General features: G+C 40.2%; 1 long non-coding RNA gene across 1 annotated transcript; it reads left to right on the top strand.

Annotated features, from left to right (window-relative positions):
- Positions 1 to 3,059: 3,059 nt before the first annotated feature.
- LOC137875864 (uncharacterized) lies at positions 3,060 to 8,739 on the top strand. Its single transcript, XR_011103405.1, has 6 exons — positions 3,060 to 3,169; positions 3,585 to 3,656; positions 6,023 to 6,073; positions 6,408 to 6,503; positions 6,784 to 6,839; positions 8,696 to 8,739. It is a non-coding gene; the product is annotated as an uncharacterized lncRNA (long non-coding RNA).
- Positions 8,740 to 16,802: the final 8,063 nt, after the last annotated feature.

The following is a 16,802-nucleotide window of genomic DNA, read 5'->3' as shown; positions in this document are numbered from 1 at the left end:
ATTCCTCGAGGCACCGGCCGAGGAGGTGGAGTTGCAGCCATTTTTGACGCAAGCCTATAATTAAACCCTAAACCTAAATTAAATAACTAATAAAGCCTGGTTCTTAGTCTTTCACACCCAACCTGGAAAAAAATACAGCCAATTCTATTTGTTATGGTGTACCGGGCCCCAGGTCCGTATTCTGAATTCCTATTGGAATTTTCAGAGTTCTTATCAAGTTTAGTCCTTAAAACAGATAAAGTAATTATTGTAGGTAACTTTAATATTCATGAGGATGTCAATAATGATAGCCTTAGTACTGCGTTTATCTCATTATTAGATTTAATTGGCTTCTGTCAGAGTGTACAGAAACCCACTCACTGTTTTAACCACACCCTCGACTTGGTTCTGGCTTATGGCATTAAAATAAAAAAAAAAGATTTAATAGTCTTCCCACAGAACCCTCTTTTATTGGACCATTATCTAATAACTTTTGAATTCCTACAGAGTGTACGCCATTAGGCAAAAGTTTCTACACTAGATGTCTATCTGATAGTGCTGTAGCTCAATTTAAAGAAGTGATTCTGTCTGTATTTAACTCAATACCATGCCTCAACATAACAGAGGACAACAGAGGACTCCTGTGATAACTTTAGTCCGTCCCAGGTTGATGATCTTGTCGATAGTGCTACAGGCTCACCGAGAATGACACCCGACTCTATTGCTCCTCTAAAAAAGAAGATAGTAAAACAAAGGAGGTTTGCTTCATGGTATAACCCTCTAACCCGCAAATTAAAACAAACACTGCGAAAACTTGAAAGAACATGGCGTTCCCCCAATTTGGAAGAATCTCGGTTAGTCTGGCAAGACAGTCTTAAGACGTATAAGAAGGCCCTCCGTAACGCCAGAGCAGCCTATTACTCATCATTGATAGAGAAAAATAACAACAACCCCAGGTTTCTCTTCAACTTTGTAGCCAGGCTGACAGAGAGTCACAGCTCTGTATTCCTAGACCTCAGTAGTAATGACCTCATGAACTTCTTTAATGATAAGATTATAACTATTAGAGAGAACATTAATAATCTCCTGCCCTCAACCAGTACCGATCTAGCCTCAAATAGAGTAACCTTGGAAATAGCTGTAAACCCTGATATACAGTATATTTAGATGGCTTTACTCCCATTGACCTTGACAAATTGACTTCAACAATTTCTACGTCTAAACCTTATACCTGTCTTTTAGACCCTTTATCAACTAGGCTGCTTAAAGAAGTGTCACTGTTAATTAGCACGTCTTTACTAGATATGATCAATCTTTACTAACACACCATGTACCACAGTCCTTCAAAGTAGCTGTAATTAAACCTCTTCTTAAGAAACCCACTCTTGATCCAGAGGTGTTGGCTAACTATAGACCGATCTCTAACCTTCCCTTCCTCTCTAAGATCCTTGAGAAAGCAGTCGCAAATCAGTTGTGGGACTTTCTGCGTAACAATAGTATATTTGAGGATTTTCAGTCAGAATTTAGAAAGCATCATAGAACAGAGACAGCGCTGTTAAAAATAACTAATGACTTTCTAATTGATCAGACAAAGGACTCTGTTTTTGTCTTGTTAGATCTTAGTGCTGCGTTCGACACCATTGACTATTACATCATGTTACAGAGGGGATGTACAGAGACTAGAACATAATGTTGGCATTAAAGGAACCGCACTAAACTGGTTTAAGTCATATTTATCAGATCGATCTCAGTTTGTATATGTAAACGATGAAACCTTGAAGACCAACGTTAGTCATGGAGTTCCACAACGTTCTGTGCTTGGACCAATCTTGTTCACCTTATATATGCTTCCTTTAGGCAATATTATCAGAAAATACTATAAACTTTCATTGTTATGCAGATGATACTCAATTATATCTATCGATGAAACCAGATGAAACTAACCAGCTCACTAAACTTCAAGCATGTCTTAAGGACATAAAAACCTGGATGACCTGCAACTTCTTAATGTTAAACTCAGACAAAACTGAAGTTATTCTACTAGGCCCAGAACACCTCCGAAATCAATTATCTAATGGTGTAGTTTCTTTAGATGGCATTGCGCTGGTATCCAGCAGCACCGTAAAGCATCTCAGAGTTATCTTTGATCAGGATATGTCTTTTAACTCCCAGATAAAACTAACTTCAAGGACTGCCTTTTTTCACCAACGTAATATTTAAAAAATCAGGCACATCCTGTCTCAAACAATGCAGAACAATTTGTTCATGCATTTGTTACCTCTAGACTAGATTACTGCAATTCCTTATTATCAGGCTGCTCTAATAAGTATCTTAAATCTCTCCAGTTGATCCAGAATGCTGCAGCTCGTGTACTAACAAAAACTAAGAAAAGAGATGATCTCTTTTCTTTTTTCTCCTATAAGCTTCTCTTCACTGGCTCCCTGTAAAATCAAGAATATAATTTAAAATCCTTCTCACCTACAAAGCCCTAGTTGGTCAGGCACCATCATATCTTAAGGAGCTTATAGTACCATATTATCCTACTAGAGAGCAGCGCTCCCTAAATTCAGGATTACTTGTGGTTCCTAGAGTCTTAAAAAGTAGGATGGGAGCCAGAGCCTTCAATTATCAAGCTCCTCTTTTGTGGAACAAGCTTCCAGTTTCAGTCTTGGGGGCAGACACACTCACCACATTTAAGAGTATGCTTAAAACTTTCCTTTTTGATAGTGCTTATAGTTAGGGCTGGCTCAGGTTTGCCTTGGACCAGCCCCTAGATAAGCTGCTATAGGCCGAGACTGCCGGGGGACTTCCTAGGATACACTGAGCTCATCTCTCCTCTTCTTCATCTCTCCTTCTGTATGAAATCATGTTCCAATAATGCTCCTTACTAATTTTGCTTTTTCCCGGAGTCTTTGTGCTTTCTCACCTCGCAGGTTTCCATGGATCGTGGTTATATCTGGACCCTGGTCTTGCCTCCTGCCATGGCCCTGCTGACACCTACTACTACTATAACCAGTTTTTTACTATTAAGATTATTATTTCTATTACCGATACCATTAATGCACATTACTGACTTTGCTTCTTCCCTGGCGTCTCTGTGCTTTCTTGCATGGCAGGTTTCCGTGGATCATGGACTGGACCCCAAGTCAATTGATATCAAAACTATTTGGAAAGTACTTGCAAGTACATGGTAAAAAAATTGAAAGATTCCATGACTACAGAGGATCTATGTTTTCATTAGAGATTTTAACACTATGTTGGGTTAAAAAGGCAGAAGAGTTAGTTTCACTGCATCTCAAAACTTGCTAATACCGCCCCTGTATGTAAACAGATTCACACATGCAACACGTGTTTATTCATCTGCATACTACATATGGTATGTATGCATGCACAGACATACATGGATTAGTACACCCTGTCTGTCTGTAATTATATATGGAGTACCTGTGTTTGCGGTTGCTTGCAATTACAGCCAAGATACAATTTATCTGCATATGTGAATAATTTAGCATAATAACACATCTCTGGAATCTTTCATCATGCCTCAGGTACCATCTGTGTGTCTCTGTCTGTCTCATATGCACTCTAATAATAACATGAAGCAGCTCTTGAAAAGCAGGAGCAGACAGAGACAGCTGGGGCCTCAGACTGGGGAAGTAAAGAGCCACCACTCGAAGGTAAAGTCAAACCCAACGGCATCCAGGGACCAATACGCATGTTTTTGTTTTTTTTGGTTTATTCTCAAAAGCAGAGAGAAAACAATCATACGTTGCACATGTCATTTTCCATTTTCACCCGCTCCATCATTCCCCCCTCAATTCCTCCCTCCAAATTCCCCCATCACAGAACAAATCACACTGCCTCAATTGTCAGAAAGCACATTACAGTATTAATAACATGAAATACAGATAAACAAGTAATGAGTTTTTAAACTCTTTTTAAGTTTTTAACACACAGTACTGACTTGGCTTCTTTCCTGGAGTCTTTGTGCTTTCTTACCTCGCAGGTTTCCGTAGATCGTGGTTATATCTGGACCCTGGTCCTGCCGGACACCCACTGCTACTATCATCATTAGTAGTAGTCGCATTGCTTGCTATTGCCGAATAGAAGAGTTTGGGGAATGAGGTGACTTCCAATTCGTTAGGATTATCCTTCATGCCAAAAGGGTGGAGAAAGCAATCTTTTTTTGTGTTTATTCATTAAAGTTTAGTCCCCCTGAACACTTTCATTACAGTAATTTTTTTTCCAGGCATTGGGCAGAAGATTGCGGAACTCTAATAAGACTTTGAATATTGTTTCCTAGTAATTTGTCAGCTGTGGACAGAACCAAAATGTGTGTAAGATATTCTGGTGAATTGTGACATCTATTGCATCTATCCACTACATTTAATTACATTTTCAAAAGTTTGGAGTCAGAATAGTGCAGGTGATGCAGTAGCTTGAATTGTATTATATTTAACTGTGCACATGAAGAGCTTTAATTGACCCTAATTTGGGCGTGGTTCCAAAATGAATCTGGTATGCTCACGTCAAGTTATTTTTCTCAATCCACTTTTACCTCTGGTGGTGTGTTCAGGATTTTCTTCATAGACTGAGTCTAGTGGTGGATTAGGGAAATTGGGGTTGTTAGATTTTGCAAAATGTCACACTTGGAAATAGTGAAACAGATGGGATTGAGGGATATTATATCTCTTCAATATATACCCGGGACTTCCAAATACCCCACCAACAAATCAGCCCTGGCCAAGTCATTCACAAGACTATAACACCGCTACACTGTTGTTTGTTTGCTGTTGGTTAATCTTTCCATCTATCAAAGTTTGTCTTCATCTTATTGGAGAGAAATTCATATCATATAAGCTTTCGAATTCATGAGTGATATAGATGACCAGATATTTGAATTAACATCAATGTATGAAAAGGCAGTTGCATTTATGGTGTTCTTATTGCCAAATTGTTTAAGGGAAATCATTCACTTTTGGAAAACTTTAACATATATCCTGAGAATGTCCCAAATTGCTTATGGATTCCAACTAATGCAGGAACAGATTTCAACGGGTCATAAATATAAACGAGTAAATCATCAGTATATAGCGGGACTCTATGCTGTTTTGGTCCATCTGTGAATTCCTATAATGTTAGGGGATGCTTTAAGAGCAATGGATAACGATTAGATAGCTAAGGCGAATAATAAGGGACTTAAAGGGCAGCCTTGACGGGTACCTCTGTATAAATTGAAATATTATGAGTTTGATCTATTGGTGACAACAGAGGCTTTTGGTGAGGAGTAGAGGAGTTTTACCAATGCCACAAATTTAGGACCAAAACCAAACTTTTCCAAAATCCTGAATGCCTTTTCAGCATCTAAAGAGATAACCATCTCTGGGATCTCTCCAGACACTGGGGAGTAGATAACATTCAACAGACGGCGGATATTACTGAAAGAGTGGCGATTCCTCATTAAACCAGTCTGGTCATCGGAAATTACCTCATGAATAACAGTTTGACCCTTTGACACTTGAACAGTCTTTTTACATAAGATGACAAAGGTAAACTCATTGCCCAAGCATACGATCCAGCAAGTGTGACGAAGGGAGAGAGGGCTTGTGTGCAGCAAGAGGTGCATGAACCATACATTTGATTATGGAGCAAACGCATACATCCCAGCAGAGAGAGTTTTCTTTCCTGATTTGGTTGGCATTCCCTGTTTTTTTTTACCCAGTCGCCCAAATAAACCATTCTCCACCAGATTGTTGCATGAAGGCTACCAAGAGCATCATCCACAAGATGGAACTCAAGCATTGTGAACATTGTCTATAAGAACTTAAATGACCTCATAGTGTTTTGAATTCATCAGGACAAACGGCTCAATTGATAGCACCGCAGTGAGGGAGGCATCTGGCTTCCTAAGAATGCTGCAGGATGAGGACTTCCAGTTTTTTTCTGCAGCTATTTCATCAAATTGTGCCTCAAATTGAAATGACGTACCAGCAGCTGCAGTAGAAGGACATTGACATAATCTATATCAAACGATCTCTCCAAGGTACATCAAACGATCTCTCCAAGGCTTCACAAGCAGTGTGCAGGCCTTAAGGTAAGATCATATAATATCGTTCATATCATCACAATATAAAACCCTGTCATAACCAAATGTATGCGTTCCATAGACCTATATGTAACAAGGTTTATACACTCAAATGTAGGAAGCTAATTTAGTCATATGCATCTGTGGAAATTGTAATTAGCCTACCCTTTGTGTGACAAAGTTAAGCACAGCCAGCAATTTCGATTTTCAAAGCCATTCATAAAGTATAAAACAGACAGTTTGTATTACTTCTGATTTTCTAAGACAGGAATTGTAGGTATTGTCAATGACCTACTGGCTTATTAAAAAAATGAAGAAACACTATTGGTCTGTTTGCCTTCAGGGACCAAAGCTCATCTCAACAGCAGCAGCAAGTAGCAACATGAACCACCATGAAGCAGAGGCTGTCTCAAGAGATATAAGCATTTATTGACCATAAGTAAGTCTACTCAAGTGTTGGATAATCACCCACTCTGCTTTTACAGGGTTACGTTCAGGGATGGAAGGCAGCAATAATTCAAAAGCAAAAGTTTGAGATACTTGTTTACTTGTGTATTTCCTTGAACTTTTCCTTTAAACTTAGTTTATTATAATTCACTTATTTCTTCCTGTATTTGGTCTCACAAAGCTCCCAGAATAAAGAGAGAATTTTTGCATTATCTTCTAGAGGAGGGGGGCCTACAACTTCCACACATTTAAGTATTTAAATTTTTTTACAGATCTGCGACACAATCCTGGCCCATGCAGGAGAGGGTTCTCCTTCACCAACCACCTAGTGAGTGCCACACTGCTACAAGGTCAGCTGTTTGAACAGCACTGCCATACATTCCCTGTTGAGGCTCTGAACACCACCTTCAGGGCATACCTCATGCTGAATATGGCGAAGCTCAGGACTGAAATGTCCCTTATCATGAGATGGCTGCTGTAGTGGACTGGCACTGTACCAGGTACTACAGAGGCAGGTACTACAGAGGTACCACCTCAAGGAGACTTTATCTGAAACTATGGCTCTGTTGAACATCATCATAACCTTATGACAAGGGGAATGCTGAGAGGTTTCTAGACTTTAAATAAAATCAAGACATTCCTGCAAAATGCAATGGGACAGGAACGTCTGAATGCACACAGAGGTGATTAAAATGTCAATACAAGGGAGTAATACAATTTAAATAGTGAGTTATGTGATTGCACTTATTACCTCCCCAATAGTTGAATTGTAAATAGTTTGACTCATTGCACATAATCAGCCCCAGTGCCAATACTCTTTATTCTGCCCCTTAAAGTAGTTGCATTTACATTCAAAGGTGTCTTGAGGGTGAACTGATGAATGGCAAACCATCTGTTGATTATCACAGTGGAATTTTCAGTCATTGTGGAGTCAAACTCTTTATTCAAGACATTGACAATTAACTAGAATCTACACTGCTGTTCAAAAGTTTGGGATCGCTTGTCACAAAAGCTTCATTTGTTACAGTCAGATGTCTGAAAGAACTACTACTTGCCTTTTGCTGTTTTATATTGTTGAAAGTTCTCTTTACAATTAGTTAACAAATGAAAGGGCAGAAAGAGACAACCATCCCTCCGAGCAACAGCTGAATGAGAATAGAAAGCACCATCATTGGTAAAAGAAACTGGAAGGTTAGCATTAACAGCTTCCTGTTCAGTGTCAAGTGCACGATAGTAACTTTAACAAGCTGGATTATTAACAGAAGTGTTGATTTAGTAAAGCCTTCTTTAAACTTCACAACAGAAATAGAAGGTTAGCCTAGGGTTAGCTCTATTGGAATATCAGCTGAACATACTACAAACTAACAAATTGCAGTTTAAACCTCTTCAATCTAATATCTAAGTAGACTGCAGAGGGCCCACAGAAAAACAGACTTACTCAATATTCAGAGCCCAGTTTCACCGCTGTGGTTCATCGAGGGTCACTGACGCTTTTCTCGACTGGAAAAATAATTCAACATCCAAGTACCAACAGTAGTCTCCCTGTCCTGCAACACTGTGGGGACACTGACTGAATGGAAGGTTGAATCATTTTATTTTTCTTGTTTTGAGGACTAAACTGTTCCAGATGTAAATAATACATTTGATGTCTGAATTATAGAGTTTTTGTCTCTGTCGAAATAAGATACTGTACAGTAACTTGTGTGTTGTAATTTAGCAAGGTGCCACCTGCCCATCAGGACTCTAACTAACCATTCATACACTGCTGGCACAGCCTGCTGGAGCTATTTGGGGGTTAAGTGTCTTGCCCAAGGACACATCGACATGAACTAGTGGAGCCGCCGATCCTCTGATTGAAGGACAACCATGCTCTACCACTGAGCCACAGTCACCTCACGTTATTGAAAGTTAACTATGTTTAGTAATGGATTTAAAGCAATAACAATGCCCCTTATTATTTTGAAGGACTATTTTTTGAGTTTAATAAATACAAGTAAATATGACATGCAGCAAAGGGCAACAGGGCAATTTGGAAGAACACAGCCTTATTACATAGGGTCAGCTAATGCAGCACCAGCACTTCCGAAACAGTTAACATTGTTTCACAGCTTGTCATCAAAATACTTTTTTTAGAATTTTTTTTAAAACATACTTTACGTTCCATCTTTTTCATGTAAATGGCAGCCACATGCAGCCACAAAGAGAGCATTACGGTCACAGTTCCACCCACGTGAGCCCTGTGTGAGTGTGTTTCATTATTTTTTAAGTCTCCTTTTAGTATGAATGCTGTATGTCTGGTTTGTTTTCTCACTCCTTCTCTCTCTATCTCTAGGTGACACCTTTCCATGGGAGGAGTTGCACACCTGTGTGCAATGTCGTCAGTGGACTGCTGCTGAAAGCACACCTGTGGAGGATCCTCATTAGTAGTTTATATAGGTTGTGAGCTGGCATCATGTCTTAGTTCATTGTCTGTGTAGTATACATATACACACACACACACACACACACACACACACACACACACACACACACACACACACACACACACACACACACACACACACACACACACACACACACACACACACACACACACACACACACACACACACGTATATGTGCTGAATTCCTTGTGTTAGACCATCAGCCATAGTTTTCAGTTTATGTAATTTCAGCCTCTCTATTTTTTGAGTTTTCTGCAGCTTCTGTTGCTGGAATCTTGAGTCTCTTTGGTTAAGTATGTGAATACTGTAGTAAAGCATTTCCACTTCCCATCTTCAGTGTCTGAGCCTGCATCTGGGTCCCTCCACCTACCACGTGTCCGTTAATTTGGGTTGTTGGGTTTGGTACAAGGTGTGAGTGGTTTAATACAGTGATGCTGCAGTGGAAGATATATCATAAAAAAAATTGAATCCCCAATTAAAAGGAAAACCTGAAATAATAAACAAAATTAAAGCTGCAAGCAGCATTGATCGGGCCCTCACATATTCACACACGTCGAGGGTACTGGCAGGACTCTGGTGGATGCGGCCATGCATTTCTGTGACCATCATATACTGCGTGCACGAGTTAAACGGTATCTCCTGTGTCTACTAACGGCGTAGCCAGGTCATTTTGCCAGGTCTTAAGCCTCGAATGTTTAGAGTGTACCTCCGAATACAATCATAACTGTCAGCCTGTAAAAATCTATAAAAAACTGAATGTGTGTGAATGCGCGTCAGTGTCGGTAAAATAACAGACTGTCAAAGTAAATGCAGGTTTCAAAACCAACTGTTTGTTTGTGCAGGTAGCTCTGACAATCACTGCTGAGTGACTCAAAGCTGGAAGAGTCGAGGAGAAATAGGAGAATGTATAGTTCCATGTTGAAAAAAAAGTTTAAGCCAAAAGGTGAGCCAATGTAAAATAATCTATCATACAAATTAGGCTGGGTGCAGTTTGATTTTATTAAACAAATGTCACGCTCCAAAACGAACAAAAACAGTAATATTTACGATTAATGAAAACTCCACGTACAAGCACAATTTGGAAACCTTTTTTAATCCAATTTCTGCTCTCCCAACATCTTAGTTTGCACATATTTGGATCAAAGAAGTCTTTTTCTGGTGGTGTGCCCACGAACCCTTTCAATAAGTTCAGTCTTTGGGCCGCTGTAATTATAGAATTATGCTTACGGCCATGGTTATCAGTAGGTGGCGCAATGACTGAGTTAATATTGGCATGCAAAATTTCTAAAGCCATGTCAGTCATTAAGCATGTCAAGTTTGGAACAGTTTTGACAAAGTACATTCGAGTTACAACAGCTTAATGGATGATGGCGAACCATTTAAAATGGCTGCCACACCACATCCATGTCGTTCGATGAAACCTCAAGCTTTTAGTAACTTTTAATCGTTAAGATCTTTAGATTGTTTTGCCCAAATTCTAAGTTGATCCGATTAATTCCCTAGGAGGAGTTCATTAAAGAACAGCACCTGGAAATGGTAAAAGAAATAAATTGTTAAGAGCATGGACCCCTAAGGCTTTTTTAAGTCTACATGTGATAAATCTGCTTACCAAACTTTATTCATCTAGGTGAAACTTACTGCGAGGGCTGCATCGTCAAAATGTTATAGGGGGCGCTATTGAGCCGACTAGCCACTCTGATGCATTAAAACTATATGTAACACAATTTTGGCCTTTAAATCTGTTTGCCAAGTTTGCTTATGTTTCGAGCATTTTTAGCCCCTCAAAAGCCCCTTCGTTAAAACGGCGGAGACTGCATCGCCATGGCAACAGCGTTCCACGAAACATCAAAAGCTTCATGAACTGGCATTATGAACTTCTTAATTTGATGTTGATCTGATTTACCTACTAAGAGAAACAAGCCAAAGTATAGAGACTTTAACTTCCTGTTACCAGTAGGTGGTGCTATGACTATGATTCAAAATTGGCCTGCAGATGTCTTCAGAACTGGAGTCTCATCAAACATGTGAAATCTGGAAAAGATCTGATGATGTGGAGTCGAGTTACATCAGTTTATTTGTTCACGACGAAGGATCGCAATTTGCCGAGCCGCCACGCTTTAATGAATTCTTACAATCTTCACCATGAAGCATTATCAAGATCTTAAGGCTTTCCTGACACAATTTTAAAAGGATCCGATTAATCTGTGAGGACGTAAAAGTACACAACCTATAACTTCCTGTTGCCACTAGGTGGCGCTATGACTATGCTTCTAAATTGTCATATAGATGTCTCCAAGGTCAGGATGTGATGACATGAGAAATATGGAGCTGATTAGACAACGTACGGCCGAGTTACAACAACTTCCTGTTTCATGGCGAATGGTGTTTTTTGATCTTTGAGTAACTTTTCACTGCCAAGGTCTGAAGAGCATACTGACCAAATCTAAAGTCAATCGGGTTGAATCTCTAGGAGGAGTTTGTTAATGTACAGCGCCTTGAAACGGTCAAAAAACAGCATAAAATAAAAAATGCCCGACTTCCTGGTTGGTTTAGGGCATAACTCCAACTGGATTTTTAGTACGTCCCATCAAGTTACACATACCTACAAAATGTCATACAGCTAGGTGAAACCCAATGTTTGGCACTGCCTTGCATGCCAAATTTCAAAACTTACCAGTATTCCAAGTACCTCCTTTTTGCGAAGAAAGTCATACGATAATAATAATTAACATTAGAATAACAATAGGTCTTCCGCTCCGACTACGTCGGCGCTCGGGCCCTAATAATTAAAGCTGCAAGCAGCGATGAACGGGCCCCTCGCACGTCGGGGGTGCCGGCGGGACTCTGGCCTGAGCGGCCGAGATCCTCCGCGACCGTCTGACAACGCACCCACGAGTTAGATATTTTTTCCTGCGTGATGCTGGAAATGATGCTTTGCAAATAGTTCACTGCTTCTTTTATCCGCTGTGTGGCTCTACAGAAGACGCGCAAACATGCATTATGTTCCTCTATATCAAGTGTAAACCACATTGTGTAAAAGTCATTTAAATGGAATGCCGTTTGTCACAAAATGCAGATTTCCTTTAACCAGCAGGTGGCACTGTGAGTATTAGTGAAAATTAGCTTGTAGGCATTCTCAGGCCATGAGTGTTATCAAGCATGGGAAGTTAGGGACTGTTTGGAAGAAGTCCAGGGGAGTTGCATCAGCTTTTTTGATGGGGAATCACATAAAGCAGCCGCCCAATACGGCTAAGCCATTCCATCAAATGTAAAGTTTTTGAAAACTTTTAATCACAAAGGTCTTCAGATTGTACTGATGAAATTTGAAGAGAATCAGACAAATTCCTTAGGAGGAGTTCGTTAAAGTATAGCGATACAAATGGGCAAAAATATATCGAAAAATGACACAAATCTAAATGGCCGACTTCCGGTAGGGTTTAGAGCAGGGGTGTCAAACTCATTTTAGTTAAGGGGCCACATACTGCCCACTTTGATCTCAAGTGGGCTAGACCAGTAAAATCATAGCATAACTCATACATAACGACTATTTGTTTAAATCATTGGTGAAGGTTTTTGGATGATAAACCCTATTTTAACGAGTGCAATTTCACCAATACTGTGCTTCAGTTTACCATTTACACATGTGCATTACAACTTCAGATCACAGTTGATCTACAGAGCAACAGGTATTTGGAACAAAAAAATATTGTATTTGACTTTATAACAAAATAAACTCGAGATCAATTTTTTTTTAAATGTACTAACTAACATTTCCACATCTGTGTAATTCTCTGTACACCTGAACTGACTCACCACAAAACACAAATGTGGGAGCTATTAAGTAAGGAGGTTAAGTTACCCCTCTTGCCTTGAAAATATAGAATTCATACATTGAAAAAAAGTGGGGGCAGTGCTTGAGCCACAGTGTTACATCAAACCAAACTCTTTTGTACTGAAGCTGCTGATTGACATTATATTGCACATTATATTGCACAATGTCCAGTGTCAAATATTTCAACAGTATGTTTTCATTTTCTTCAGGATGCAAATGTGTCTGAAACCTTATCTTACATGAAGTAGGTCAACTCGCCAATTAATTTTCTCCTGATACTTGGCATCTTCTTGCCCTCACAAGTGCATCAATATCAGGCTTAAATTCCTGAGTAGCAGCCAATTTGAGAATATCATTCAAGTGCTTGTGTGTGAGTCTTGAACGAAGCTTTGTTTTTGTGATGTTCATTACAGAGAACACTTGTTCACTCGGTCTCAAACTCACCAAAGACCTGAAACTGCTGCTCAAACTCTCGCAGCAATTCCGTAATTTTGTCTTTTGTCTTTGTCTCCGGTCATTTGCACATTACTTATGAGGGAAATGAGCACCACTTGACCAGTGGCGGGCCGTGCATGTTATACCTGGGCCTTCAATGCTGTCCTTCTACCTCCATATAACCTCATTATGTCGCTACGGTGTAACACGTATTCGTACCGTTCGGTACGAGGCTTACGAACTGAACAATACGTTTGAATATGTTTTCGGTGGACTGCGCTCACGTAACAGACAACGAGGCTGTGTGACCTCTGAACCGGAACCAAACAAAACGAAAAACAGCTAACTCACCGCACGTGTGTTCTGGCAGGCTACGCTAAACTAGCTTAGCAGGTAAACAACAGCAGCACACAAGCAACGAACTCTCTCTGCAGTTTAGGCAGCTGTTCCCTACTGATTCATTCAGGGCTAAAGCAATCACCACACACTCCCCATTTCTCCAGACTATAATTATTGCTTTCAAACAGATTCAATTGTCTGGACAATAACTGTAACTGTCAAAGAGACATGTGAATGTATTGAGTCTATATGGTGCTGTATCTGGTGCCTCAAGGTATCGTAGTTTGTCATGTAGTGTCGCAAAGTAACGGGCCACACCCAGAGTTGGCGTGGGCATATGACCGTGGCATTGTGGGTCGTTTGCTGGCGCTGAAGCAGAGCGGAGCGAACAGCCCCAGGTTAAACTAATTCTGCACATGGTCCAAGAGGTGCACAGGGTAAAGTGTTAATTTGTACATGTATTTGTGTGTATTGTTGTTGACCTGCATTTACGTTTACATGTGTTGCATTTTTTGAGTTTGTAGTTTATGTAATTATTAATGTGCTAGCCTGTTGGCAACAGACATTTGCCTGAGAGACTCGAGGAAGAGCTTGCAATTTATGTAAAAAAAATTTTTTTGTTTGTAGTTTTCAAGGTGTCTGTGAGAGAGAGAGAGAGAGAGAGAGAGAGAGAGAGAGAGAGAGAGAGAGAGAGAGAGAGAGAGAGAGAGAGAGAGAGAGAGAGAGAATCAATACATCAGTATGAAGCATCGCCATTCTTGCTGGACTAGTGTAGCTACATAATAACTTTAGATGTAAAAAAACAAACCATTTAAGTTCACTTACCAAATGGTGTTCACTCATCCTTTCTTTGTTGACAAAGAGTTTAATCCCGACTGACCAATCACGGCGCACGTTACTGCACAGCTGCAGTTACTGCAGAGATGCCCGTTAGTACTGAGCAGCACGTTACTGCTGACGTACTCGTATGCCAGCTAGAAGGCTCCGATGGGTCAAAGAATACGCCCAACATGTCAAAATAAAGATCTGATTGGTTGAAGACTATGACAATCAACTATATTGTCCCCATTTACTTAAACTGCAAAGGCTTCACTTGTGAGTCTGAAGGCTTGGGGCTTCTCTTCTTACCTAGAGACAGCATAGAGGTGAAAACTGATTGGCTAAAAGCTCTACTTAAAACAATCTGTGCTGGAAGCAGAGCAACAGAGGAAGATGGTAGATGTGCAATGAGAAAATAAGCTAATGGGGAAAAAATATATAATACATGTATTGTATTCATGAAAAATTATAAAATAGCTATAATTTTGTGATGCTGTTTAGGCCAGCAGACAAGGCTTTGCTGGCCCTGACGGCCCACCACTGTACTTGACAAAGTCAGCTTCAACTTAAATGCACGTATGCTGTCATAATGTGTGACAACATTCTTACGGTTTTGCAGCATCTTGTTCAGGTTATTCAAGTGCTCTGCAATATACACCATAAATGCAAGGTCCTGCAGCCATTCTGGGTTTTTTAATTCATGCACTGGTTTGCCCTTTTTCTCCATGAACTGTTTCCTCTCGTAGATCAAAAAAACGTTTAAGCATGGCACCTCGGCATAACCACCTTACTTCATTGTGGTATGGTAGGCCACAGGTGATGTCTTTATCACTGAGGAGCCTGTCAAACTGACGGTGATTCAGCCCTCTGGCTCGGATGAAGTTAACAGTTTGATGACGTGATCCATTTTTAACGACTTGCAACACAATGCCTCCTGGTGCAAAATACAGTGAAATGTCCAAAAATGTTGTCCTCCATTTGCAGCTTGTACTTTCTCCCTGAATTTTGTCACAACGGCTGTTTTTCTCCCTGAATTTCGTCACAACGGCTGTTTTTCTCCCGATCATTGATGGTGCACCGTCTGTAGCCACACTGACAGCACAGTCAGTACACTCCGACCCGGTCCAGCGCTTCAACGAGAGCGCTAAAAATGTAATTGGTTGTAGTGGTGTCTGTCATAGGTACCAACTCAAGGAACTTCTCGGTGACCACCAAAGTCTCATCAACACCACAAATGAATATGGCCAGTTGAGCAACATCTGTAATGTCAGTACTCCCATTAAATGCAACTGAAAATGCTACAAATGACTTGACTTTATGCTTATTTTGGCCATCCAAATCTGCTGAAAGATCAGCAATCCTATCCGTCACAGTATTCCTCGTTAGGCTAATGTTGGCAAAAGCCTGTCGCTTCTCGGGGCACACGATTTCTGTAACCTTCAGCATGCATGTTTTCACGAACTCACCCTCATAGTATGGCTTTGAGGCTGATTCTATTTCGTTAGCAATAAGGTAGATAGCTACACTACATACCGTACTGGTTTTGTCCACCACCCTCATCCCATCATTATTAGTAACAGGGAAGCCAAACGTGCTGGTGGCTTATGAAGAATGTGATTCGTTACATTACTATTAGCCACAATATCTGGAAAAATACATCAAAATGCAAGATACTTTTACAATACAATTACATGCAAACCATAGCCCGACAATGTCAGTTACAACATCGATATAAAAGCAATATAGCCCTGCATACTTACAAGTTTATAATTGCGCTACTTGTTGACAGTGTTGATGGTGTGCTGGTCTGGAGGTAATGGCGGACCATAGCGACCGTCCTTCATTTCCACTGGCCGGAGAGCGGACCATGTGTCTAGTGGAGTTCAAACACAGCCTCTCAATTTTGAGTCAAATACACAGTCTATTTTCATTATTATCAATTAATACATACAAACGCAAGTTTTTGTGCTTAACAAATGTATAAATAAAATAAAACTATAAAAACTGTCTTTGGTCGATACCATGTCTGGCCTGTAAGGAGGGGGGGTTACAAATCTAGTCTTTAACCTCACAAAATGCGCCCACAGTCACCGCTGATGGCCAGAGAGTTTCAAACAGGGTTAATATTTAAGAGTTAAAATGTAGATGGCTCCATTTATGATAACGTCTGTACATTTCGAGCAGGACCACAATAATCAATGTGAATGACAACCCTGCGCGGCTGACAATGTTGCCAAGCTACTTTTTGTAAAAAACTTTATTATAAATTAAAAGGGGATCTGTGTCTGCATAGCAGCAGCCAAGGATCGAAACACCTGCCTAGCAGTCACCTGACTACCCTCTCTAACCAATGAGCCACGGACGGCAATGTAACCTGCGTGATTGACATGACCTACATACCATTGTTGACAGATATTACAAC

Source organism: Cebidichthys violaceus, unplaced genomic scaffold (assembly GCF_023349555.1).
Source record: "Cebidichthys violaceus isolate CVI_PGR_0920_01 unplaced genomic scaffold, fCebVio1.0.p SCAF_2, whole genome shotgun sequence".
Classification (NCBI taxonomy): domain Eukaryota; kingdom Metazoa; phylum Chordata; class Actinopteri; order Perciformes; family Stichaeidae; genus Cebidichthys; species Cebidichthys violaceus.
The sequence above is the reverse complement of the archived record's forward strand: the minus strand, read 5'-3'. Positions and strand labels throughout refer to the sequence as shown.